At 30.9% G+C, this 27,934-nt stretch overlaps 1 long non-coding RNA gene across 29 annotated transcripts in view; it reads left to right on the top strand.

The window, feature by feature from the left end:
* The window catches only part of LOC143253052 (uncharacterized), a 71,872-nt gene that overhangs the window by 17,488 nt on the left and 26,450 nt on the right, over nt 1-27,934 (top strand). For 8 of the 29 annotated variants that reach the window (XR_013029337.1, XR_013029336.1, XR_013029333.1 and 5 more), the window contains exons 4-7: nt 6,187-13,240; nt 15,305-15,360; nt 16,510-16,549; nt 19,224-19,534. This is a non-coding gene — a long non-coding RNA (uncharacterized LOC143253052). The other 21 variants (XR_013029320.1, XR_013029321.1, XR_013029317.1 and 18 more) reach the window with 15 other exon arrangements.

Here is a 27,934-nt window from a genome sequence, read left to right as displayed (position 1 = left end):
AAAGATGTTGGACCCCATTCATCATCAAGGATTTTGTCTTTACACTGGAGCTTTCTGCACTTCCCCAGCTTAGAGCTTATACATAGTCTCATGAGGGTCATTCCATGTCAAATCATCCAGGGGGCTGCAGGTAACCCCTACAGAATGCCTTGAAAAAAATTCACGTGCTCATCTACCCATATAATGAAAATCTCACAGAATTCACAAATGGTCTCAAACCAAGTTTATCTCTTAGGATTTGCATAGTGAGGCAGTAAAATCACCTGAAAACCCAAGATTGTGAAAAACATTGGTTTATGTAATAAATCATAACTCTTAAGACTTAATATGACACAAAGCCGTTTTTTTTTCTAACTTTCTATAACATATCAGTTGATAACTCAGCAATTGTTGAAATTAAAAGTCTGTTATATCTCCTGTAAAAAGTTTTAGCTGCATGCAACTTTTTATGATTTAGCTAAAAATAGCTGTACTTCAGGCAACAGTTTGACTATGTCACCAGTTATTCAGCCTTTTTAGATTTTTACCATATATTCTTACATCTCTGAATATGATCTACAAAATAAATCCAGATGGTGTTCAACCTACTTTTTGAGTTATAATTTTTTAAAGTATTCTCTGACCATACGTTGTTTACTTGAAAAAAAAATTCAGTTCAGGTGCATTACTGTGTGGAAATATATCCATACAGTTTTGAAAAATACCTGTCAGAATTTTATGAATCCCACTGAAATATTCTAACCAGCCTTTCACAATGTTAAATAATGAAGTTGTAAGGAATAAGAAAGAATTAATTCATTTCTGAACAAGTTTATTGGCATAACTAGTTAGATCACATGGCAATGCAAATATATTGTGTGTGCAGTACAGTCATGCAGATATGGCTGTATTTATTATATTATGAATCTTAAACTCAAAGGTAAATCAGACACAAAAAGCACCATGTTACAACAGGGGATAACTGAGAAAGATTATAGCCACACCAAACTGCAATAATCATGACAATTAAATGTTTCAAAAATGACTTTGGCAATAAATTAGCCTCAACAACATCAAATAAATATTGCCTTGTTCAGACAGCTTGAATAAATTTCTGAAATTCAAGTTTGATTATGTTGAGATCACTTTGACTTAGAACATAGTGACAAGCACTACTGCCTTACAGGCCATGAGAACAGTTTGTTTCTTGATTTCATAAATGACACCAACACATCAGAATGTTCATCTGATCTATCTTTTATGTTTCCCACATACCATTCATGATCATATATGCATGCCACATATTTCCCTGGCTGATAATTGTCATTGCTATCATTAGACCCTATTTGAGCTGCTGCAGCATCACTTTCACTGCTACTACCAACAGTTACAACTGTACACATCATCATCTGATAGCCTTCTCATATACAATTTGTTGGTAGAGTGGGGAATAAAGCTATGATGTGACCTAATACCTGCCACAGTTTTGCATTTATCATAGTGCTCAAGTTGATCAAACTTTACACAATTCTGCAGGACTGATTCCTGATTGACAAGAAAGAACTGAATGCCCTGAATGTGGTCCTTTGCCCAGTGCTACATATCAGAGATGCTAAAAATTTGAAATGTTTTTAGTTTTTTAAAGGCCATTAATCTTTTTAGTGCCATTTTAAGTTTTTAATCTATACATTAGACCTTTTTTAATGTAATTCCCTTTTAAGAATCACAGTCCACCTAGTTTGATTTAAAATTAGAAAATAGCTGTAATGTAAAATAACTCAAAATCAGGACTGGAAAGGCTAATTTCAGGTGACTATGCTGCTGTTTGAACTACCTGTTAGTCATTCTGGTGAGTTATTATTAAAATTTTGCTACAAGTCTTTTAAAACTTTTATTACTTTACTTTTTGAAAATGGCCATAACATCAAATAACTTGGAACCAGGACTGTAAAGGACTTTCTGTAGCATAATTGTAATTATCATAACTCGATGTAAACATTGGTTTTATGCTATTTATGTTGTTTTAAACTTTGTTTTGGTATACCTTAATTTCCTTTTATGAATTTTACGAAATTTACTTTAATATGAACTTTTTATCAGATGTTTGGTGCAGATAGCCTAGCTGCTTTGTTCCATAAAACACCAAATCAACCAACCAAATTTTTAAAATCTACTGTGACTGAAATATTTGTTAGATTGTTGATTGAGAGACTAATCCATCATTAACATGATATATAAATACATTTGATCAACTCTGTTTTCAAATTGCAAATTAATGAGTCTAATAATTTAATTTTATACGTATTTTAAATTATGTGTAATTATTTTTCACTGAAATTAGGTGTATTTTTTACCCTTGACGTAACAGAGAAGAAAGTGGTTTCGAAAGTCAGGTCATCATGTTTTTAATTATTTTGTTGTGTGTGTAGTCTGGACAACATATACATAAATTTCAAGTTTTTATATATTCTGAACTAAATCATTATTTTAAGTACATTAGGAAGGCCAGGCAATTGTCACATTCCCACACTTTCTGTGTTTGTGTGGACTTTGCCTTCATCTTAGATTTTATCCTATGCACATTTGTTTAAAACTCATAATTTTTAATTTTTTTCAACAGTGATTTTACAGCTGTATCTAGGCTTTTTATTTTACTGTTCCTAAAATAAGAAAACTATAAATTTATTAGTTTTGACATGCTAGAAGTTAGTTAATTAGATGAATGGAAAAAAATGATCCATATTTTTGTTCATGTTCATAGTTTTAACTGAAGTTATAAGAAAAAGCGAAACTATAAACAATTGGTTCTGTATTTTTCTGAAATGTTGGTATGTTATTGAGTAAAAAATTTTGAAAACTTATAAAACAAATTTGTGATAACCCTCAAATTCTGAATTCTGGGCTTATACACACCATAGAATTAGTTTGTAGGAATAATTACAATATTATTGTATTTTTTTATTAAAAGTTTTTTTAATTAAATTCATGCTGATTTTAGCCCTTTGTAACCAGTAAAGACAGGGACTCACAAATAGTTTGTGTCTAAACAGTTTAAATATTTTTTTAACCCATTCACTGCGGCTGGGACGTTTACTTCCCAGTGAAAGAATTAAAATGTTGGGGTTAAACTTGTATACTTCAGTTCATTAAAAGTTAACCAAAGTCTTCTTTTTTTTTTCATGTTATGGTGATGCCAAGGTTATGAAAAGCTGATCATTACTGCTTGTTGGTGAAGAAAGAATTGTTTATGAAAATAAGGATTTTTCAGACATTACTTTTCTCTGTAATTACGTATATCAGGACAGTTCACAATATCCCTTGTCATACATCTTTCCTCCAATTCATTTTGATTCATTTTCTCTCGTGTCCTTCCTTTTTAAATTTCTTGCTTGTATGCATGACTTCAGTAGTTTAGAATCACTGTTACAGAACAATAAAATTTGTGGATACAGGTTTCTGTACTTCCGTGTTTCTTCATTCCAACTTTGTTAGAGTTTAGTCCAAAGTTAGTCTCAGGAGGACACACGATAGTGTCAAAACATGTATCCACATGGATTTTTACTTGTTGTTTAGTAGTGGATCTAAACTCTACATTACATGGTATTGTGTATTTACCAACTATTAGAAGGGACTTCAATATCAGATACATTGATTTTTAGCTTTACACTTACTAAGCAAATTCAGATGTTGTTAAAACTTATTTGAGTTTTCTAAATTTTATCTATGCTTTCTAAGTTGTATTTGTAATGTTTTGATAGTATTACGGTAAGGATATTGCTGTATAGCTAAGAATGAAGAGATTGGATCTTAGAAAAATATCTGTTAACAAAAAGATTCAGAGATGTTTTCTCTTTAACACCAAATGAGGGAAGACTTTGATGTCTACATGGATGACCTATTTGGGTATGAAGTGAAAATGTGTAAAATATAAATATATGAACATGAATATTATTGGTAGTAAGTGTAAGCTTTGGAAGTCCAGTTAGTTATGCACTGAAAGTATAAAATTAAATATATAAACTACATTTACATGGATACAAGTTTCTCTACTTCCACGTTTCTTCAGTCTACCTTTTTTAAGAGTTTTAGTCCAATTAAGTTGCAGACATTTTGCAATTTTTGCTGTTAGTTTATGTTGTTTTAATTTTTTATTTGACATGTAAAATAATATAAAATGTTGTAATATATTTTCAGTTGTTTTTTGGTTTTATTTTATGGATATCCTTTTTATGTGTTTATTATTTGTTGTACAGAACAATTTTGAAACATAGCTTTTCCACTAAAGGTACTTTATTCAACTCTAACAGTTATCTGGGTGATAAAATATGACTATATATTAAAAAAAGACCATGTGCATAATATCTAGATAGTGTGTGTTTGTGTGCATATCATAATAACATAAAACAGAACTATCTGTATTAAGTAATGTTACATTGTGTTTAATTTTTTAAAAATGTGCAAGTTAATTTAGTGTATTAAAAACTTAATTGCTTTGTTAGAACATGTAAGGTTGACATTGCAGCGTATGATGTTCACCATTTGAAATATGAAAATATAAAGGACCTGTATATTATTAATGAAGATATGATATCAAGTAAATGGTGTAAATATTTACCAAAGACAGTTTTTAATTATTCATTATGTATTTGAACACTGAGCCATCAGATCTTCTTTTGAACACAAGTGATTAAGAGTGCTTTACAGGTTGTTTTAAACTACTTCTGTACAACAGATATGTTGATGAAACTTTCAAATTTTACATTCCAAAGAACAAATGTATTAATTTATTTTAATCTGTTTAAACTCATAACACCACAGTATATGGTTTACAGTTAAAATAGAACAATAACAAAAGATCTCCCTAAACTTTCTTAATCCTTTTTACATGTAAGCCTAGCAGTCTTTCAATCTCTGTGTGCCAGAAGAAAACATTTACTAGTCTGTTCACTCAGTTCAACAGTGTGCCCTGCTGAGACAGCTGTAAGTCTTCAGATTTATAATGCTAAAATCAGGGGTTCATTTCCTCTCAGTGGACATGTCAGATATTCCAATGTGGCTTTGCTATAAGAAAAAAATACAAACATAGTTCAACAGCATTTTTCCAAATTACTACAAACTGAATCATATATACTGTTTGTTACTAAAACCTTCCATATTTGTTATAACTATTTTGACATTCATGTTAAAATTCTCTTATAAAAGACACTGTAAGATTAACTGAATTTCCCCTAACTATTTTGAACACAATCATTTTCAATTTTCTAATGAATAGATTTCAACCTAACCTAAATCTCTTTAGGTTTATAAATGTTTTTTACCTGTGCACACCTTACCTTGGTAGATAAAACTTTCTACTTAAAAACAAATAAACTTGTTTGAGAATTTTAATTTGAAATTCAACTGATATTTTCCCAACAGAATGACCTCCTTCTACCATCTATGAGTTTTTGGTGTGTGTGTACACACACACCATGTATACTGTGATTGTAAGGATATCTTCTTTGGTGACATTGTTTGCTGTTTTGATTGTACATTCCCATGAATTATGAAAATGTCCTTGAAGACTGGTTCTCCTTGTAACTCTGCCATTCAAAAACAGAAATTGGATATCAATCACAACATCAACTTACACCAGTTTAAAATTTTAGCTACTGTTACAACAAATCGTTAACCCCTCATAAAAGAAAGTATTAATTTTAATCTTAAAAATTTGCTATTTTCTTAACATCAACCTAATTTCCCTGTCACTAAAATTATTTTAGCTCTCCATACTGGGCTATGTGTTAGTTCTGACCAATTGAATACTTTCTTTTAGCCTGTTTACTTTTCATAAGTTTAATGTTTTAACTTCCATATTTTATTTTTCGAAAGGCCCGGCATGGCCAAATGTGTTATGGCGTGCAACTGGTAATCTGAGGATCGCTGGTTCGCATCCCCGTCGCACCAAACATGCTCGCCCTCCCAGCCATGGGGGCGTTATAATGTTACGGTCAATCCCACTATTCGTTGGTAAAAGAGTAGCCCAAGAGTTGGCGGTGGATGGTGATGACTAGTTGCTTTCCCTCTAGTCTTACACTGCTAAATTAGGGACGGCTAGCACAGATAGCCCTTGAGTAGCTTTGTGCGAAATTCAAAAACAAACAAACAAATTTTTTGAAAAATTGTGTGCACGTGTGTATATTATACTCTTTTTTTTTTTTTTTCTAGAATTGCTGAAGATGGATGAAGTACAACTTGAAATAGTTGTATAAATAAATGTTACTCAGCATAGTCATCTTTAATTTTAAACTATCTTCCCCTTTCAATGAATCAGTCACAAGAAACAGTAATGTATTTTTTGTGGATTTTGAAGAAAGAAAATTGAGGAAACTGTTTCAAGAGATCCCAAAAGCTTTACCATGAATCTTTTGTAATGATTGAAAGTGCATTTTGTGAGTGAGTGTGTGTGTAATTTTTTTTTTCTTGCATCCACTGCATTGAATGACATATTTATATATAAATTTTCATCATCCAATAGTGTAAACTACTTTGTAATCAAAATGAAATGAGTAATATCAATGTATTATTTGACAGAGTGTTCAGATTGAATCGATTGTAAAATGGGTGGCAACTATCCATTAGACTGATGATTAGAGAGATACTTGTGGTAATTTATTGGGGTCTATATAATTTACTTATGCAGCTCAAATGTAAAGAATGGCATTTTCTGCATGCATTACTTACATCTTTGAGTTATGGTGCTCATTATTTGTTGTTGACGTGACAGCCAACATATCATGGTTGTCAGTTCTTTATCGTTCTGATTCTTTTAGCCAAGACTGATCTTTCTCTTTCTGCATGCCTACCTTTCTCCTTGCTGTGTGTTGGTGGTGGTGCCTCTGGAAGCTCAACTGTGCTTTACTCTACTCATTCATTTAGTGTCTGAGAACCCTCTTTCTCTGCCCCATCCCTGCTCTCTTGTTACTACCACATCTCTCTCTCTCTCTTACAAGGGTGTGGTCCCTACATTTTGTGCATCAGGTATATCTGCTCCATTTTCCACAAGGCTGTCCTCTTTAATCATGTTGTTTTTTTTCTAATTTCATTTATATCATCTTTCACCTCTGTCTGTCATTTGTATTGGGTTTTTGACAATGATCCATCTGCCTCTGCTTTCCTCTGACAAGTCTCACTGTGAATAACCTTTCAGCTCTTTCCACCTAGTTGTATGACCACAGATTGCCAGTTTTCTGGCTTTTTAGCAGCTTTATATTACATTTTGCATTTCCAGTTGCTGTTTGGTTTTCTTTTCCTATCTTGTCTTCTTTATTCTGATCCTTCTTCATCCATCTTCTCCTACTTCCTTTCCTAACTTGATCTTTTTTTGCAATTTTGACACTTTTCTGTGTTGAATTGTTGATTTTATGTTCATTGTTTCATCTTTCTTTTTCTCTCCCGTTATCATTGTTTGTAAGTCTATGCTTTCAGTACTTCCTCCACTTTCTTTCACCATAGTTTCTTCCTCTACCCTTACCAAGTTATTTTTTTAACACTTCAGCTGTCCAGGTGGATAATTGTCCTTTTACATTTCATTGCATTAGATTCATAAACTGTCTTATTTTCTGGTGTCCAATTCTTAACAGCCCTTGGACAAGACCTTTCAGATTAGCATGTGGATGGACCTGTACACGTCTGTGTTCCTTTATTTTCTTCATATTGTTGTTTCATGACCTGTCTGCATCTGTGTATGGTCTTTGATAGGGTTATTACATTTTTCTCTTCAGAGCCATCTTGCTCTTTTTTGGATCCTGCCTGGAGATTGGTGATGTTTCTCAGGGTTTACTTATTTCCCCAAATCTGCTTTGAGCTAGGGGTAACAAAAAGCACTCAACCCATCCACTATGACTCTACCAATTCCCACTGCAACAAGGAGTGCTCTGCAAGATCATAAGAGGTATCTTTATGGTGTAAATTTTACTCACTCATTCAGTCCAGATTGTACCATTTCTGTGAAGTATCTTGAAAATGCTGGTACTAGGGAAGTGACTGCCCACCTTTAAAAAAAAAAAAGGGTTTTGCAGTCAACTGCTGTATTGTATCCAGTAAAAGACCTTTTCTGTTGGTGGTCCATTGGGGATCTGGACACTTCTCTTGATCTTTCACTGTGAATTCATGTACCGTTAGCAATGGGGTTTAGACACAGGTTCTGCTTCATACAATGTTCAGATGCAGCTACTTACTCTGTAACATATACTCCTATGCCATTTATTCCTTCCTTATCTACTTTGTTTAATTGGATTATCATTGTGGTTCTCCATGCTTTTATCTTTAGTCATAATTTGTCTCTTACAGATGTGCAAATAGATTATGATGGTTGGCCATATTTCCTTATTTTTAGCCATGCAAACAGATATTAATGCTTAGTAACATTTTGTTGCCCTTTTACATGCCAGAAATTGTTGATATTTCATTCTGGTTTATTACTCCTGTATATGTCCAAACAGAAGTTAATGTATACATCTTGTTCATTACTTCTTCACATGTACTTTTGGCATAATTTGCTATACCTTGCCATTTATACATAATTTTTAACTCTCTCAGCATGGGCTTAGTTCCATGAATCAATACTGTAATGATTTTGTGTTTGTTATAGTTTTTATGTTACAACTTTTAAATTAGTAAATGCATCTTCATGAAATTTTGTAAATTATCAGTAAACATTACAAGGACTGTATGCAAAATATCAGATTGTTTAAATAATACTTTACTCGTGTGTGTGTGTGTGTGTATATATAATGTCACCATACATAGAACTTCATTTCTTAGTTACGTTTTAAATGTTTTTGTCATGTCTTTTTTTCTTTTTGAGTATTGACTGTCCAACATGCAGAGTAATTTTATTTTTAAGATTAAAAATACTTCAGTTGATTTTACTGATCTCATAGCCACCATAAAAAATTAGGAAATAAATATAAATTATACTTTCTTAATTTTAGAATGATTGAAGATTATAACACAAAAATATGAATGTTTAGTATAAGTAGCTTAAGTCTCATAAAATTATACTTATATATTATTATATTGAACTTTCAGTCGTGCCTTGCTGACATACAAACTGCAATGAAGCATCATGTGTGCATTTAACTTTGGTCTTGAATCCCTGTATATGGCTGGCCTTGGGGTGGCTAACCCCAGGGTCAATCAGCTTGTCCACTTGAGCTATGGTCAACCAAGTACCAGTGTGGGATGTTCTCAAAGTGTGTTTTGGGCATTGTGTCTGATGCTGGTGCTTGGGTATAGTGTTCATGAAACCTTGGCATTGCTGCAATGTCCTTGTTTTGGCATTGTAGTGTGTCCCCTTATAGGACTCCATGGTGGGTGGGGTCAGTGGGTACCAAAGTATTTTTTCTTTATTATGGATACACAAAATAAAATAGTGAAAAAACAGACCATAGTTAAATGACCATGTCTTGAAGATTCTGAGGAGCAATCTTCAACCTTTTCAACACCTGTACTTCATTTTTTGATACTGCATTCTTCTTTTCTTCCTTTTTTATTCAGAAGGGATTAGAGGGGTTTTTGGCTTTCCTAAGTTGGTCAGAAAGCTTTGTTCTGGTGGCATCATGGTGGAAACATCCACCCCTAAAGACAGTGAACTCCTCTTGCATTTGAAGGCCATTAGGGATATATCCATTGAGTTTACTCCCTATGCTACTTTGAATTTGTCACAAGGAGTTATTGTTGAGAGGGATGTGAAGAACATCCCTTAATCAGAGATCCTTGCTGATTTCTCCATCCAAGGAGTTTATGCTTTGAGGTGCATCTTCACTCACAAAGATGGAATTATGATGCCCATCAGTGACCTAATTTTGACACTTGCATCACCACATCCACCTGCCACTATCAAGGTAGGCTATCTTAATTGCAAGTTATAGCTATAAATTCCATAACCTTTTTAGATGTTTCCAGTGGCAGTGGTTCAGTCACTCAAAGACATGTTGTTGTTCCTTGATGTGCGCTCATTGTGATGGCAAGGACTACGATATCTATGACTGTGAAATAGATCCTCATTGTGTTAATGATAGTGGCTCCCACCCATCTTACTTTCATTCATGCCCTAGGAGGGTGGAAGAAAAAGAGGTACAGCATTTGAAAATGGTTCACGTTTCTTACCTCGAGGTTCAAAAGTTACTGTCTACACTGATCAGAGTAGCCTTTCTCAAGTGACATCTGTGTCAGTATTCTTTGACCTTGAGAAGGCTTATGATACTACGTGAGGTATGGCATTTTGCGAGACCTCCACTTATATGGGTTGTGTGGCCATTTGCCCATTTTTATTAAACATTTTTTAATGGGCAGGCAATTCCAACTTAGTGTAGGTTCGACACATTCCCATTCTTTCCTACAAAAACTTGGAGTTCTTCAGGCCTTGAGTGTCACACTTTTCAGTATAAAGATTAATGTCATCACTGGACACAACTCCCTTTTACTGTTACAAATGGACTATATGTTGACAACTTCCACTTGTGTCAGTCATCAAACATGGGGTTTATTGGTTGCTGAAGTGGTCCACAGCAAACAGTTTTAAGTTTTCTCTCTCTAAAACTGTTTTCATGCACTTTGCCACCAATGGGGTATTTACCCTGATCTCCGTGTTCGTGAAGTTATGCTTTACGTGGTCCCTTAGGCCAAGTTCTTGGAGCTTATCTTTGACTGTAAGCTGACATTTATTCCACACATCAAGCAGCTACAAGTCAAGTGTACAAGGGCACTGAACATCCTCCGTGTCCACTCTTCTACCTTTTGGGGAGCAGATGGATGCTCTTTGCTAAAGATATATCGTGCTCTCATTTGATTGAAACTGAACTATAGGTCTCTGGTCTGTGGCTCTGCCAGGACCTCAGCCTTCAAGATGTTAGACCCTGTTCATCATCAGGTGGCTCTTTACTTCTTTACATGACATTGGAAGTTGGGTTTACATATAATTGTTTATCTTTTTTATGTTACACATTGACAATAATAATTTTTTATAGTACTAATTGTAGGTAAATTTTCATCCTGGTTCTCTACCCCTTCACATGTCCACACAGACTATAATGATTTGATTGGTTAATTACTACTTTGTGTAACATTAACAGGTAAAGTTTAGACGTCAGCATTTGCTCTTATGTTGTCACCCATCATCAATGTGTAAGTGTGGCTACTTACTCTCTGACATTTATCCTTAGTAGATTGCAAATACCTGAAAAAGATTTGGACACATCCTCTGGCTCTCTCCTACTAAATTGTCCTTTCCCTACTCTCTTTGAGAGGAGTGCTAGAGACCATTGCCACCTACTAACTCCCGGCCACTGGGGTTGCAGACCATGCAGAATCCTTCTATCATGAGAATGAAGCAGGAGTGTTTCCAGGGTATAATGCAGGTCATCTTATTACATATAGCTACATCACAATCTCAAAGTAGAATTTGGACACGTATCGTGCTTGTGTATCTGTCTGTATTTATCATACTTTCTACTCCTGCAATGGCATGAACCCTCTTTCTGTGTTTGGTGGTAGAGAAGATAATAGTATATAATACCCAACTATAATGTATTGCTCACACACCCTACTTTCTGAGCAGACAAGTGGTCTATAGTGTCTAATGGTTGAATTGTAATTATATAAGTATCTATATTAATTGTGTTAAAGAAAAAGTAATGAACAAACAATGCCCTCCTTCCACAACTGGCAAGGGACTCAAAATGTCTGACTCTAGAGGAGCTGAGCATGTGTACTTACCACGAGTGACCTTCCACAGGTGGTTTTTACCCATTGAGACTGATGGTATGTGGAGGTGTGCACATGAGATACAGTATGAATGAGCCCCAATCTCGTTACATTTAATGACCATTAAACGTGTGGGTTCACATATGTTCTGGTATCTGTTATGTCAGGCTTTCACCTATTCTAATCCTACTCACAGGCAAATGGTATATTTTGGATGAGATGCAATGTAGTCTGTTATAGATGTTCCCCTATGGCAGGGACTCCATAGGGGCACATCTATGGAGTCCCTGCCATTGGATGTCACACCCCATGTGCTCCCATTGGATGCTTGCTGAAGGTAGCTAATCCAGGTAAGTTTTGCACTGGACCAGCTACCAACTCAGTGTGGGATTCTAGTTTTCTGTGTATGATGGTGAGTGATTTTATCAGAAGTTAACATTTATTTCCTTAATTGAAAATGTTTTTGTGAATCTCTCCTCATCATGTTCCCACCCATCTTCTCCACTTTCCCAGTGCACCTTTCTTCATTATCTTGTCAAAAATAAAGAATTTCATGCAAGAATGCAGAGAGGTACATTTATGCAAGGATCTGTGTCACACTGCTATTGATGGAGTGTTTTGTTGCATGATACATCATCACACAGTAGCACAAATTTATGTATTTTACATGAATTTTGTCTCCAGTGGCACAGCAGATAGAGTACAGATTTACAATGCTAAATCAGGGGCTCAATTTCCCTCTGTAGACACAGCAAATAACCTGAAGTGGCTTTTCTCACAGCAACCAACTCTGGTGTGACACACATTTAAGGCAGAACAATATGACTTTGAGAGGAAAATAACTTTTTGTGTACAGAGATGAATATATATCAAAAGTACATTTTGAATTAAGGAAAATGTTAACATTTCCTAACCTAAAAAATAATAAATATTAAATCAAATTCTATTGATTTTTGAAAGCCGAAACTAAACATTATTTAGAAAGTTATCCAAAGTCTCATACAATTTGGTTAAGTTATTACTAGTGTGAGAAGGAAAAAAAAATTGTGATATCAGTTGTACCCCTCCAGTCCAAAAAGAGTTAATAAATCATGGGATTCTTTTCTATAAATTCCAGTACACTGGGTGTCCCATTAGCATATAAGGTCCTGGAATTGCAACACTATTTTTATTCAATGTTTACTTTCTAGGTATATACTGTATTAGCACTGTTCTTGTAGACAAACTGTTTTTGTAAAATTGAAAGTTCTTTTGATTTTTTTTTAAATATAGCAAATGAAAGTCAGTTTGGATTAGTAATAATGTCATGTAAACTGATTATTTTTAGGAGTTTCTATCTGTGTGATCCATTATGAAGATGGATAACATAGTTTTGTATAACTTTTACTGCCTGTAATTTCAATATTTGTAATTACTTATTGTTTTGATTATTGTCTAGAGCTTTCAAGCAGTAATTATAATTTAGTCACAAGAGAATGCAAGCAGTAATCCAGATTTAAAGAGATAATATTTTGTAAGTGATCTGTACTCATTGTATTGTCTATAATTGAATACAAACCATAGTTTTTAGATAATGATTTAAATCCATCAGTGATACCATTTATTTAAATAACCCCAGAAGCAATCAGTTGTACGTGTATCATATTGAAATTTTTAAAAATAGTACATCTAATAATATTACTTCTTGGATCAAATTTTAATAATTTCTAGTTTTAAAAGTAAGTCTTATCTCTTCTGTATTCTCATGCATCACATCTTAAAGTGTTGCTTTCAGAATTTATGAACAAGGATTGAAAATATCAGTTGTAATTACTGTGTGAGATAATGATCTAATTTTGTTTGTTTAATTACAATTGTTTATTGTCGTAGATCACCCATTTTTTTCATTTTAAGAAATTATCATATAATAATACTGTTTACTAGATTTGCAAGCACAGACATATTGTTTCATGTCCAAATTAATATTTTTCAATTTATATGTGAATAATAAAATTTCTTATTTTCACTTTTATCTTTTCACCTACCTCTATCATTTTATACTTTGAGGTATTGTTAGAGTAGAAATAACCTATTGTAATTCCAGAGTCTGATGGGTATTGAAGATGAAAGTTTTAAGAATTTAGTCATCTGTAATGTTTGACCCAAGAAAAATGTTGGGTAGATTTTGTCAAGTGTCAGTTGTTGCATTAATTTATTAATAACATTACATAAAATGATAAGAGTAGTCAAATTCACTATACAATTTTAAAAGAAATTTTTTAAATACTTTCTGGAAATAATAAATAAATTAATTAATTTGAAACAAAGTTTTGATACATTATTGTGATTGTAATATTGCTTGATCATTGTTTGAAATGTGGCTGTACTGAAAAGGTTAAACAGGTAATTTTGTTTTGATGTCAGAGCATAGATAAGTTTAGATGTTAGCAGAATATGCACAAAACAAGTAGACAAGACTTGTGTTATTTACTATTACAAATTCTGAAATTGTTCATTACACCCTTTGGTTTTATTTTGAGAAAAATAGTTGACATCAGAGCTTACTGACATAGTGTTTAGGGTGTTTTACATGCAATCTGTATTCCTGAGATTAAAAGTTGGCCTGAAATATTCTCACTCTTTCAGCCATGAGTGTGTAATAATGTGATAGTTAATCCTGCTTTTATGTAGATTAAGAGTAGCTCAAGAATTGGCAGTGGATGCAGCAAGCTGATTTCCTTCCCAGAGATAGGTAGTTCAAAATTAGGAATGGTGGCAGATAGCCTTAGTAGCCTTGCCATAAACAAACATCAGAACATACTGTTTAAATAATTTTAAATATTAAATATAAGAAAATAAAAATCATGTAGACTAATGTAAATACACATTTGATTTGCCAAATAATGAAGTATTTTTACTAAAGATTTTGTGAAAATATCTAGTTGTTTTATTACTATTCGAAGTGCAAATTGTTATTATTATAAAACTATTTTTCATCAAACAAATCTCAAGTATTATTTTTGTAATCCCTAAACCCTCCTAAATACATTTCAAATGCTTGTTTTCAGTAACTTTATATTTTGCTTGTTATCTTTTCTGCCCTAATTATAGAGGGTCTGTCAATTTGACTGACCTTGTAATAACCATAAAAATTTTGAAATATAAATTATACGTTTTTACTCCAGAATTTCTACAGATTATAACATGAAAACACATATATTTAGTCTAAATAGCTTAAATCTCATAATATTATACATTTATATATATTTATTATTTTTATTATAACAACCTTTTAGTCATGCCTGGCTAATATTAAAGAAGATACAATGATATGGTGTATATGCACTCGTTTTTATGTCCAGTAAATAAAGCTGACCTTTAGTCTCTACAAAATGATCTGTCTTGGTTGTTTTAGTGGACAAGTATTTTGTAAAATACAGTAACATTTCATTAATTATACATTATACATGTATATAATTACTATTCAAAAATACGTTCTTAAACTTATTTTTCTTAACTCATAGAACAGTGAATGAAGAAGTAAGCAAATCATTTCTTTTTGTTATAACCTTTGTTCTTGGTTTTTTGCTACTTGTAGGTTGTGGAGTCTTAAGAAATTTTACACATGGAGGATGTGAAACAAAATTGTTTTAGGTATTATATATACATATGAATGACAAAAATATCATAAATTACTATATCTTTACCATAAAATTCCAGTGTAATTTATCAAGTTTTGTAACTAAGCTATTTTTCAGTCTTAAAAAAGTATGAAATTTTAATTTTTAATATTTTGTTTTGATAAAACAAGATGGCATCCTAACAAGTGAAAATGTCTGAAAAAGCCACAAAGGGGACATTATGGGCTTTTGATTAATTATTCACATCTTGAATACAAAATTGTATATAAGGGAACATTTTCAAAAATGGAAAGAGGTAAGTTTGGCAACTGTATTTGATTCAGTACATGGGTGATATTTCAGCAAATAGGAAAGGTAGAATTTTTTTTTTTTATATTGCTCTTAATATCAGTAATTTGAGTTACTTATTAGTATAAAGCTTTAGACTTTGTATTCTAACATCAGAAACATGTAACTTAAATGCAGCACTGGTAACACAAAAATCATTGTAAATATGTTTTTTTATTATATTTACTTTTAAGTTAAAAAACTGAATAATGATTATTACTGCAATTTGAACTGTAATCTGCAGTTTGATGCTAAACTTATTGACATAAATTCATAAAATAGTACTTCATTAACATGACATGGCCTTTGACATGTGACCTGCAGTGATAAGATTGATTTAAGTAAGTAGTTGATGCAGATATTTATGTTGGTTCATTTTGGTAACAAAATAAATTCATTTGTTATTTCATGCAAATGGTGGAATTAAAATGTAAACAAGAAATCATTTCAGATATAGAAATAGTTGACTCTACTAGATTAATGATTTTTTTTTTAAAGAAAGTTCACAATTTATTTCTATATACATATATTCTTACCTTTTTTCACAACTAGTTTTAAAATTATTTCGGAGATTGCAGGTTGTAGATTACACTGTTTGTACTAATTCCTTAATAACAGAAAGCTAATTAAAGAATATTGATGAAACCACAGTGTCTAATGAAAATGGTACAGAAAACAATAAACAACAATACTGTTTCAGTTGAATGGATTATTTATTGTAAATTAGATTTCTGGATAATTTTCGTAGCATGTAGCTTAGAAGATTAATTTTTAAAATTGTATAAAAATTTCTTATGTATGCAAGCTTAAGACATATTTTGGTACCATCTTTTAGGAACAAATGAAAATTACCATCCTGTCTGTCTTTCCAAAAGGTAGAGTTGTTGAAGATTTTGATAATGATATATGTTTGAAATTTACCATGTATAGACTCCATTTTCTCTAAAATACTAACAGTAATGCAGGAGTTTAGCATCTTATCATGAAACTATAAATACAGCAGTTTATTTTAGCAAAATAGTGAAAAAACAATACCTGAAGGTGTTGCAAGAAGGTTCAAGAATATATATGTAACTCTTTAGAAATAATAGATAATTGTCAATGACACTTTTAATGTATTGATGTCATTTGTTAAGCACATTTTCTATATTTTGTATTGAGAAATAACTTGCTTCTGTATGTGTTTTATTAGTTTACAAGTACAGACAAAAGAACCTTATAAACACAATTGCATATTTGTTAACTTTCAAATGGATAGTTTAAAAATGTTTTGATTATGGAAAAAATTTCTGTGTCTTCCAGATTTTTAGACAGTTTTTCATATTACTATGATTGAGGTATCATGTGAAACATTTTCTTAAATATGCTATCTCATAAACAATTGAATAATAGTTTAGACTTAATTAGATTTTTCTATAAGCAAAAATTATTTTAAGTTTAAATGTTATTCAAGTTGTGGGGAAAGCAGTATGAGAAAAACTGGATTAATCACTGATTCCAGTTTTGCTTTAAAACTATTTTGGAGAACAGGAGTTGTGTTCTTTACTCTTCCTACTTCATTAAAGTGGATAATGTATTCATATTTGCCTAATATCATTTTGTGATCAGTAATGCAATTATTGTTTTTTATTAGTATGGAAACTGGTACGTACCTTTTGTTAAAAATAACAGAGTTGCCCATTCTTGAGTAGATCAACTTTCAAACTGGTTGATATCAATGTATGATTATTATTTTAACATATACTACACATGCAAAGTTTTATTTTTGAACACGAAGGTACTACTGAACTTTTAAAGAGTAAAGTGTAATCAGACTTCTTTTGTTTTTCAGAATGTTATTTGGAGAACTATATTTTCAGGTAAAACAGATACATCAGCAGGAACCATAGTGATGTGATTTGTAAATGTATACCATTTAATGTGAATGCATGTCAAATGTGTTACAAAAACAGACATATAAAATAGTAATAAGATTTGGGCTAAAAACAAATACTTTTCTTATAATAATTAGGCATGCTGTTAATCAAGGACACTGATCGTAATACTTCTCAAGATTTGTATTAAAGTTCTTCTGTTTTAAACTTGTTTTCTACCATAATTACTAATGAGTGTAATAGCTGAGGACAGTAAAATGTAGGGCTCATTTACAAGAACAAGGTACTTTTCAAGCATCTCAAAGCAAGATGTTTAGGTGAATTAGTGGAAACTGTGGGTACCATGGGTTTCTTTTGGTACACGTAAGATAAAAAGCCAAAGTAAGCAAACATTCTGTCTTATTCCCATTCAGTTGATCTTATAAAAACTTTTAAAATCTAAAATTAAATATGGATTCTTGTGTTTTACACTTAATAGCATGTGATATTATTTCTTTTTTTATTGTTAATACTTCAAATCCTTGTATGGTATTCATTTTAAGACTTAAATATTTTTTCCTTAATAATGTGCAAATCAGTCAAGATGTCTTAGTATTTATAGACAATTTTTATGAGTAAGGATTGGGGCATAAGGGCAGGAAGTCAAGAATTTGAGTCCATCCAACCCCTCCTGAAAATTATAACTTGTGTAACAAAATTCCTTGTCATAGGATTGATTGTTAGGTTAATATTAACAGACTTTTCTTGAATATTACAGTTTCTAATTTAAAACAACAGAAAAAGTAAGTTCAGTTTGTAAGTACATATTTTGAAGAAAAAAAAAGTGACACAACAGTGACAGTAAATTTTCTTTGAACATGTTTTTATATGTTGTTAACCACAAAACTGTTGAAACAACAATATTGAGTTGGTGTTTGTAGTTGAAATACTGTTATTAATACAGTGTGGTGATGTAGGGCTATATAGCAGTCTTCATAATCTTCTTTCTAGGCATTATTAAGATAATACTGTTAACACAAAATGTGGTGCTATAGGCCTGTATAGTGATCTTTATTATCTTTTTTCTAGTTATCGTTTTTGTATTATTATTTGATTGCTGTTATGTTGTGAACAGTGTTAAAACAGATTGACTTAATTAGGTAAGTTTCTGTGGGAGATGCTTTGGTATATCAGCAGTATCTCATTTAATGCAATTAAGTAGTAAATACTGTAATATTAGAAGATGAAAATACATGTTACATTATCAGTGTTTTGTTACATCTCATAAAGATTCTTCAAATTTTCTGTGCTCAGTTTTTCTAATTACATATACTTGTTGGTTTTGTTTTTAGCTGAATACATCATGGCATTTACGTTCATAAAGTATTTTTGCTTTGGAAAATATGAAGGTTTATCTCAGTAAGCTGGATATTTTTTTTCAAGCATGGATGATTATTGCTGTTTCTTTGAGCTCTTCCAGCTATCTTTGGGGAAGCTTATGAAAAATTTTATTATATGTATTATGTTATGTATCTTTGAAGAAATAATGTTTAATTCTTTGTACAATGTCTACATGTAATAATGTTTTTTTGAGCAGCAGTTATGCCTAGAGTTATTTTATTTCATGATAATATGTTTGTCTATACTGTGAACTAAACTACAGATTTTGACTTGCTTTTATTATTATTATTTACAGATATATATGATTTTGTTGGAACTGCTTGTTCAAGAGATTATAGCAATCGAACCTGGACTCCTCATCAAATGATTCTTGCTATTCATGCTGTTATAGACAAAGGCATGTCATATCGAGAAGCCTCTGCCAACTTTGGTGTTACAAGAACACGGTTATGTGATCTGGTTAGAGCATTTCGAAAAAAAACTGAAGAAAAAATGAGGACCGAGTTTTTGCTGTAATATACTGTTGTTCGTCTGTGCTGGAGTAAAGTTACTCATTGTAGTATCCAAAAAATTATAATATCTGTTAGTTATAAATTATTGATACAGGTAACTTTTCAGTGTTCTTTGTTAATTATCCTTAAATACAAGAGCAGTTATTATTGTAATTTATTATGTTTAAGTTTGTGAATATGAATGTTGAGTAATCATACTTTGTTATGTTTTAATGTAGTGTGAATATTGAAATGAAATTTGAAGTAATTAAATATAAGGAATCATAACTTTTCTGGTAAAATTTAAGCAAGTCTTAACATTTAAGGAAAATAATTTGAAAGTTTGTTCTGTTAATTAAATATTTAAATAAAGTTTGTTAACAGAAGTGCAAAACATTTGATATGTATTCACTGCAACTGTCCATGAAATAGAAACACAAGCCAAATTAGCTTCAATTTTTAATTTCTAATAAATCTTTTGTTCACCTCTCTTTTATTGCTAAATAGACTAACAAAGATAATACCTTCAAGTATTGTGAATTTCACAAAAATGAAAATTGTCTTTTAAATAAATACAAGGGGCATGGTGGACATGAATACATCTTTTGCATTTCTAATGAGTATTGTTTTAAAATGTTTTGATTATTTTTATTTTCTAAACTTTCAGAGTAGCCTGTTTTTTTCTACTTGTGGTTTTCTTTTTTCTCAGTGAGGGTAAATTGCATTGTAGGAAGATTTCCTACACTTATACCATGTCAAGTTATATTTACAATACAACTTAGAGAAAGGTTGGAAATATACTGGCTGTTGAAAGGGCATTTGTACTGAATTATGAAATATTTTCAGTTACTGTGCAGAATAAGAAAAATAAAAGGAATATGATAATCACACTTTATTATTATTAATACCATTGTTCATTGGAAAATAAACTTTAAGTGTTGGCAGTGGGTGGTGTTGAGTAGCTTCTTTTCTCTAGTGTATCACTTAAAAATTAGGGATGGCTAGTGCAGATAGCTCTCAAGTATCTTTGTACAAAACTGAACAACCAAATAGGAAAAAGCAGTATAAAATTAAGTTTTAGTATCTTAACATTTTCTGTTTTGCCTACTTCAACTGCAGAAAATATAATAGTGTTTTAAAGATACAAGATCATAGTTGGAAAACCATTCCAGAAGTTTACTGAGTATGTGTAATAGAATGAATCACACAAGAACTTGTGTTCATAATTAATTGTAAACAATAGAAAGAACATTATTAGTGATTAGATTAAGAATTTGGTAAGCATTGGAATGAATTATATAAAATATTAACACAGATCTATAAAATAGAAAAGAGATCAATGAAATGGATTAACAGCTTGCAATGAAAGAATGATTTGATATTCCAGGTAAAATGTTTAGTGACTGGTAGAAAAATGCCCACAATGATTTGTTAGATATGTGATAAGCAGGAGAATGATCTATACAAATGATTAATTTTTTATGTAGTGATCAGTAGGTCAAACAACAGTGCAGAAGGATTTTTGTAAACCTAATAAATGCATTTAAAATGGTATAATTCATAGTCTTAACAGACAGTGAAGTAAGCATTAAAAGTCAACAGTTTATATTTACCCATTTTGTATTGGAGTTGGGAATTCATACAGTGTTGTTTTTTTAACCATCTAAACTTTTTCATTCTTTTGGAAACGTTATTCGTATTTTCACTTCAAGATATTTATATTGTGATTTGTAAGAAAGCTGGACAGTACAGCATTTTTATGTTTATTTCAAATTGTTATTACAGAAATGGATGTGAAATATTTAGTAATAGTTGTCTGGATAAATTGTTTTACTGTAATACTGAAATCTGTCCAAGAATATTTCTTGTGCTAGTTTATAGTGTATAAATATTATTATTTTGTCTTTTTTCTATTAGTCATTTCTTTAATTAAAGAGATTAAATTCATGTGTGAATTTGATTGGTTTATTTCAAACTTAATGTTTTTGTCTGCATATGATCCATATAAGAATAATTCTAATAGTGATAACTCTACAGAATAATGTAAAATTCCATTGCACTACTGTGAAACATTAAAAGAAAGTGAAATGAATAATTGGGATTTTATATTGATAACTTACATCCAGGTCTTTCTATTTAACAGACCAAAGTCCACCCTTGTGAGTACCTGATTTTTCAAAATTGTGAAAAAGGATATCAGAGTGACTTGAAGGTGTAGGGAACATTTATTGATGTTTTTTGTTAAAGTATGGTCATAGGTATCTTTGGGGAATTTTATTATGATCAGATGTAAACAATTAGGTTATTATCTGTTGTTGGTCTTACTAGATTTAACCAGCAAAAACCAACAATGCTCAACAATTTTTGCTATTATCTTTAAGTGCTAAAAGAACAAGTGTACTTTTAAATCATACTGAAGTGCTTGTAATTATAAGATTTATTGAAGATTGTATTTCCATGGGTTTAAATTTTACAAAGAAACCAGTCCATTCAAAATTGCATTAAGCCCTTAAAGCTACAAAGCACTAGAAACCAGTAGACCCAACATTTGTGATAAAAATCACATAGATTGTCCTCATAGGTTGTCCATTTTGGGTTTCAAATCTGAGTTATTTAAAAATAACATTTTTTATCTATCTTTTGTCTCCCACAAGTTACTTATTGAGAAGTATTTCATTCCATACCAGAACATTAGGCTGTATACCTGTATTCTATATAATTTTAATTGTAAGCATAATGCCTACACTTATTCAGTTAAACTTCTTGTGAGGTTTGCTGCCTTTTTCTTAAAAGTACAGTAAGTGTTATATATTCAGTATCTTTTACTTTGACCCTAATTGGACAACTTTTATTTTGTTTCCTCCTTTTGCACTTCAAAAATAAAAGATAAGCAAAACCAGTAGCAGGGGGCATATGCAAAAATAACTGATGTATCAGATAAATATCAGGTAACACAATAATAATGCATTTGGGGTTTAATTTGTTCAGTGCATAATTGTGAACAAAGTTAGTTGAATTTATAATAATTGTTAAAATGAGAAAAAAAACACAGTCATTATGATTTAGAACAGGCAGCCTAGCTCCTGAAAGATTTTTCTTCAAGCCAATTCATTTCTAAATTGATAAGATAAATTTACAGCCTTTTCATAAAATACAAAACTAGTTCAAGGTGTTATCTTTGTGTCTGTGATATGATTGTGGCATCTTTTGTTGGAATGCCATTTAATCTTGTGTGTAATCTCAAACAAACATTTCTTAAGGCTTTTTATTTAAGCACTTTTAACTTGGGCAAGTATACAGAAAAATGTACAAAACTACAGTTTTGATCTTGAGTTGTATTTACCACAACTTCAATTTACAGCGTATGCTCAACTTTGTGCATGTGCAAAGTAAACTTATGTGTTTAAAAGAGAGTTCACTTTTAAGATAGTGTTTATTGATTTTTAAAGTTAGAATGTTTGCAGTAATCTTTATATGTGAAGATAGGTTTAAATTATGACCCATTTAGGTATTACAGCAATCCTTAGTTAACATTGTTGTTCTTTCAAGACCTACTATGACAAAATTTATTATTTAGAACATAATAAGACTGGCATCATGCAATCAACAGTTTTCCACTTTGTTATGTATTTTGTATTATGTTACTAATATCTTCGTGTTTTAGTTTTTGTTGTTGTTTTTTTATTACATGTATGCTTGTAAGTAACAGAACATAAAATATTTAGAGAACTAATCTTACAACTCCAGCAGGTGTTGAAATAAATAAACTGAAAATTTTTGGTCTGAATTTGTCCAAATTAAATAAACGTGAAATATTTCTATATTTGAAATAACTTTGCAGTTAAAAATGTATTGAGCACTGAGTGGAGTAGTCATTGCATTGACCTGTAATTTCATTATCTGGAAAAATATTTGTATAATTTCATGTTTTTCTACTTTCACTAGAATTAAAGCTATTTTTTCTTTTTCAATTCTTGTTGCATTTTGGTTCCTATAAATTGTTTTGTAGTTCCAGCAGTAAGTAGATTTTAGTCTTCTAACTCAACCAAAAAAGCATTCATATTATACACAAGTAAATAGAAATTTTTCAGTAAATGTAGGAATGACTAATATTAATCCAAAAACAATGCTAACAAGTTATGGAATGATATTTGCATCATCCTAACATAATAGCATAAGCACATGGTGTAGTAGAATGTTAACAGACAAAAATAGGATAAACTCAGTTGTGATATAATAGTTGTATATATGGCTATATGTTATTCTTTCCATCCCTACTATCTTGTTTGTATTGTTTTTGTAGGGTTGATATTTGCCATCCCTACATTTACTTCCTTTCTTTGAAACTCTTTTCTTTACTACTTTGCTTGTTGTTTTTTAATGCAGTATTTTAGTGGACAAAAAAAGGTTGAATTTATTACCAAGTTCTAAAAATGTTCCAACTTTAATATTTATTGTTTATCTATTATTTTTCACCTCATACTTAAGCTTTTTACAGGAGCACCAATTTTATGTAAGAGGGCTAATAGCATTTACATTAGAATTATGATTTTTTTAAAATTACTATTATTTATTAATTATGTTTATAAAAGTGGATACTCCATTGAAACTGTCACCTCAGAGAAATTGGTTGACACAATTAATTTTGATTTTTGACTTGTGTAATAAAGAAGAAGTAGGAGAAAGAAGAACAAGAAATTAAAACTTTTTGCCATTATACTTTCAGGTGTTTCCAGAATTTGTGACTCAATCATTACATAGATATTGTTATAAAAGGCAACACTGTAGAGTATTTTAAAGCTCTGATGACCCATTGAGGAGATATTTAAAATACCATTTTGATGAACAATCGAGCCTTCCTCACACAGGCAATACAACTGCATGGCTAATATAATATATTCAGACTCTGTTGTAGTTATTATCAATGGAAACTAAGTACTTACCTTTCTTCAGAGAGGTATACTGTTTTGTTATTATTTCTTCTTCTAAAACCTTTTCAACTGACTGTCATTCCTTTATTTCTCATTGGATTAACTTGAAACTTAATAAGGTTATACCTTGTTCCAAATTGTCTAGCTATTTTTCATGTTTTGATTTAGGCCATGATTTAGGAGTTTATGGTGTCAGAGGTCAAACAACCCAGAAATGTATATTTTGAACTCTGGTGCAGTTATATTTATAGCAGTCAAGATGAAAATTGGCACAAATATCAATTTTCATGTGACTGACACACTGATATACAAGAAGTTAGATTTTTTTGTTTCAAGTTACTTTATAGTGGGTCATAGCTAAAAAACAACATAATTTTATAGGTTTTCGGCCATAGTTTGTCCAGTTTATATGAAATGGGATACAAAGATATTTTGCTGTAAGCAACACACAATGAGAAAAAAATGTTGGATTTGCCCATTTTTATTAAGTATAGGAGGGTCAAGTAACACAAAAAAAACAATTTTAGGATTTTTTTGACAATTACTTCATTGTATTTTAAGCAGTTTACATGGGATTAGGTACAAACTACTTTTTATGGGTCCTATACATACAACAGTGTGGAATATGCACATTTTTGGTCATTTTATGAAGGTGGTTGAAAGTTTAAATAAATCCATAATTTTAAGGACTCTAATCAGTTACTTAACTTTTTTTTGATCTATTTATATGTGAATTTGTACAATGATACATTTTGCAGGTCCCAAGCAGTGATAGAAAGAGTGATTGATTTTTCAGTGTTTTTAGCAGTGTTGGAATTGTGTGGCAGAAGCATATTGCATTTGCCCAGAAATGTTGGCCTCTTTAATCTTACATATTAGTAGTATTTTGGATTTTTTAGATGATATTGATAATCAGTTTATTATTATTCATACCAAATAATTCTGACTTTGTTATACAAGCAGAAATATGTGACTGAATTTTGATGATGTGTTGCAGACTTAAAAAGAAAATAACATAATTTGACATTTGTTGACCATAAAAGGTTTTCTGCCATATGCTTAAGTTGTATGAATACACTCTGATTATAGTTGCCTAAAACATTTTCTTAACACCCATACTGAAAATATTGGAAGATGCAATTTTTATTAATTTCAGATTAATAATGTCTCCAAACATGGAATTCATACGATGTTCGAAGTAGAACTAAAATATACTTTGAACTTAATAGCTGGATAGTATAATCTCAATAACAGTTTTAGTCACTATCAACATACACTTCCTCATCAACTTTAGATCCACACGTTTTACTGACCAGAACCTAGTAGCAGATGTATAATGCACATGGTCTGTTAGTAAGCCGTGTTACAAGTACTTTACTACATGCTTTTATCCTAACAGATAATTTTTCATGTTAGAATCTATACTGAACATTATGTTTTCCTTTAGGAAAGTTAATGCCTTATACCGTAAAGTAACTGGAAAAAATATATTTATGCATAGGAAATAATGTTGGGTCTTTAGAGCTGTGTATTCAGATTTTTTTATATACATGTATAACTTTAAAATTTGTGTGACAACATTATTTATAGTGTAATCTGACAGTTAGCATCTTTGCCCCTGAATCAATTATTCTCATCTCGTAACTGAAAGAGTGATAAATATAAAACTGTTAATATGCAAGAAGCAGATGTGTATTCTATGCTGCATTACTTTGTTTTTAAATAGAAATTTAGTGTTTTGATTGCTTCATGTTTAACAAATGGTTGTTTTATATTATTGTTTTGTTATTTTAATAAGAAAACACTGCCTAAGCTTAATTCACTTTTCATAATTGGGGTATGAGTTTGGTTTACTTCCTTACTTATATAAAGTTTTTCTATAAAACTCAAATTTTTTCAATATATTTGTTAAGTAGAACATGTTTAATTGACAGCACTTAGTTTAATGAAGGGCAAACGTATGTTTTATTGAATGGATTCAGAAGAAGTGCTGTAGCGTGTTAACTATGAACTGAAATTATGTGGGGTCATATTTTGAAATATATGTATATATAGCTGAATGACATTTGACTAGTTAGTTTTGAGTGTTTATATATATGAAAATTTAATACTAGCCTCAAGTTACTAAACATTACATGTGATTGAGAAAAAAAGAAGACAAATAATGTACAGACTTTATAAATTATTATAAAGACATAATTAAAATTTGACTAGAATTAAGTGATTTTTTTTCATTTTGCTCTTTTTAATATGCAGTATTGATAATTTGTGAAGTTATTTATACACTCACTTGAAAGGCAGATTAAAATGTAATAATTTTTTCATAATAGTCTGTAAGAGGATGAGATGGGAAGAAACTGCAGTAATCACAAATGCTGGAAAGTGCTACATGTGTCCAGTTTGTCATGCTACATATGCTACAACACACACTTTGCGAAATCATTACCTTTATCAACACAAGGCTCCAAAAAAACATGTATGTTCAACATGTGGTAAAGGATTTACTCGTAGAGGAGATCTTGGGAAGCATCTTTACACTCATTTTCGAGGTTCAGCTGATTAAAGTCCTTTACAAGACTTTGAATGCTACAGCTTCTTTTCAAGACTCTTCCATATCATTCTCAATTATGAAATATTTTCAGATACAAAAAACAAATTCTAATAGAAAACTTCATTTTCAAAACAAGCTGCTATTTATATGTAATGTATTCAACTGAAATATTAAAGAGCTTGTATTACTTACAGTACTGTTTCACTTTTTTGTATGGATAATTTGATGATTTATAAGAGAACTATTTTGACATTTGTCCTATATTCAGGAATTTATATTCATGTCATGAAATTTTAAAGATACATAACTACATTTGCATATATAAGTGTTATATTAGTATTTTTTATATTTGCTGATGTTTATTAACACTCCTATGAAAAGTGGGGCCTAATAGGCCCCAGAGCAACTTGAAAGGTTATTAATATTAGGCTAATAATTTTGTATTTAAATGAAATTGCCATTTAAATCCATTAATGAATGGATTAACGAGATTCCCACTGTCCCTATCTACTATCTAGCGAAACCACAGCCAGGGGAACGGGCTTGGAGAAATCAGGACTAGAAACGTCTTTTTGTAGGAGTGTTAAAACTCATTTCAAATACAAGCAAATAGTGATAATAAGAATGAACATTGTTTTTCTGAAAACATTTGAAGTTAATATGCTTTTATAATGATATCACTGTTGAAAACCTTTATTCACAAATTAAGGTATTGATAATACTTTAATTTATAATTTGGTTGTTTGAATTTTTTTTTCTGTGTTATTCCTATGATTATTGTAAATTAATTTTTTTATTACATTAGAAAATTAAGTAGCTATTCAGATGTAACTTTCTGTTGTCGAAACAACATATTATTTAATAGGGTGTTTTGAAATTCTACTCCAAGTTTTTTTTATTCTTGTGTGAAGTCATTATATTTTTAATTAAGACTAAAATGGTGAACACTGTCATTCCATAATTAATTTTATTATGCATATAAAAATATCAACAAATAGTGTGGGTTCTAAAGTAACGAGATTATATTTTTTAT

Source organism: Tachypleus tridentatus, chromosome 6, assembly GCF_004210375.1.
Source record: "Tachypleus tridentatus isolate NWPU-2018 chromosome 6, ASM421037v1, whole genome shotgun sequence".
In the NCBI taxonomy this organism is placed as follows: Eukaryota; Metazoa; Arthropoda; class Merostomata; order Xiphosura; family Limulidae; genus Tachypleus; species Tachypleus tridentatus.
This window is presented reverse-complemented; position numbering and strand designations above follow the sequence as displayed.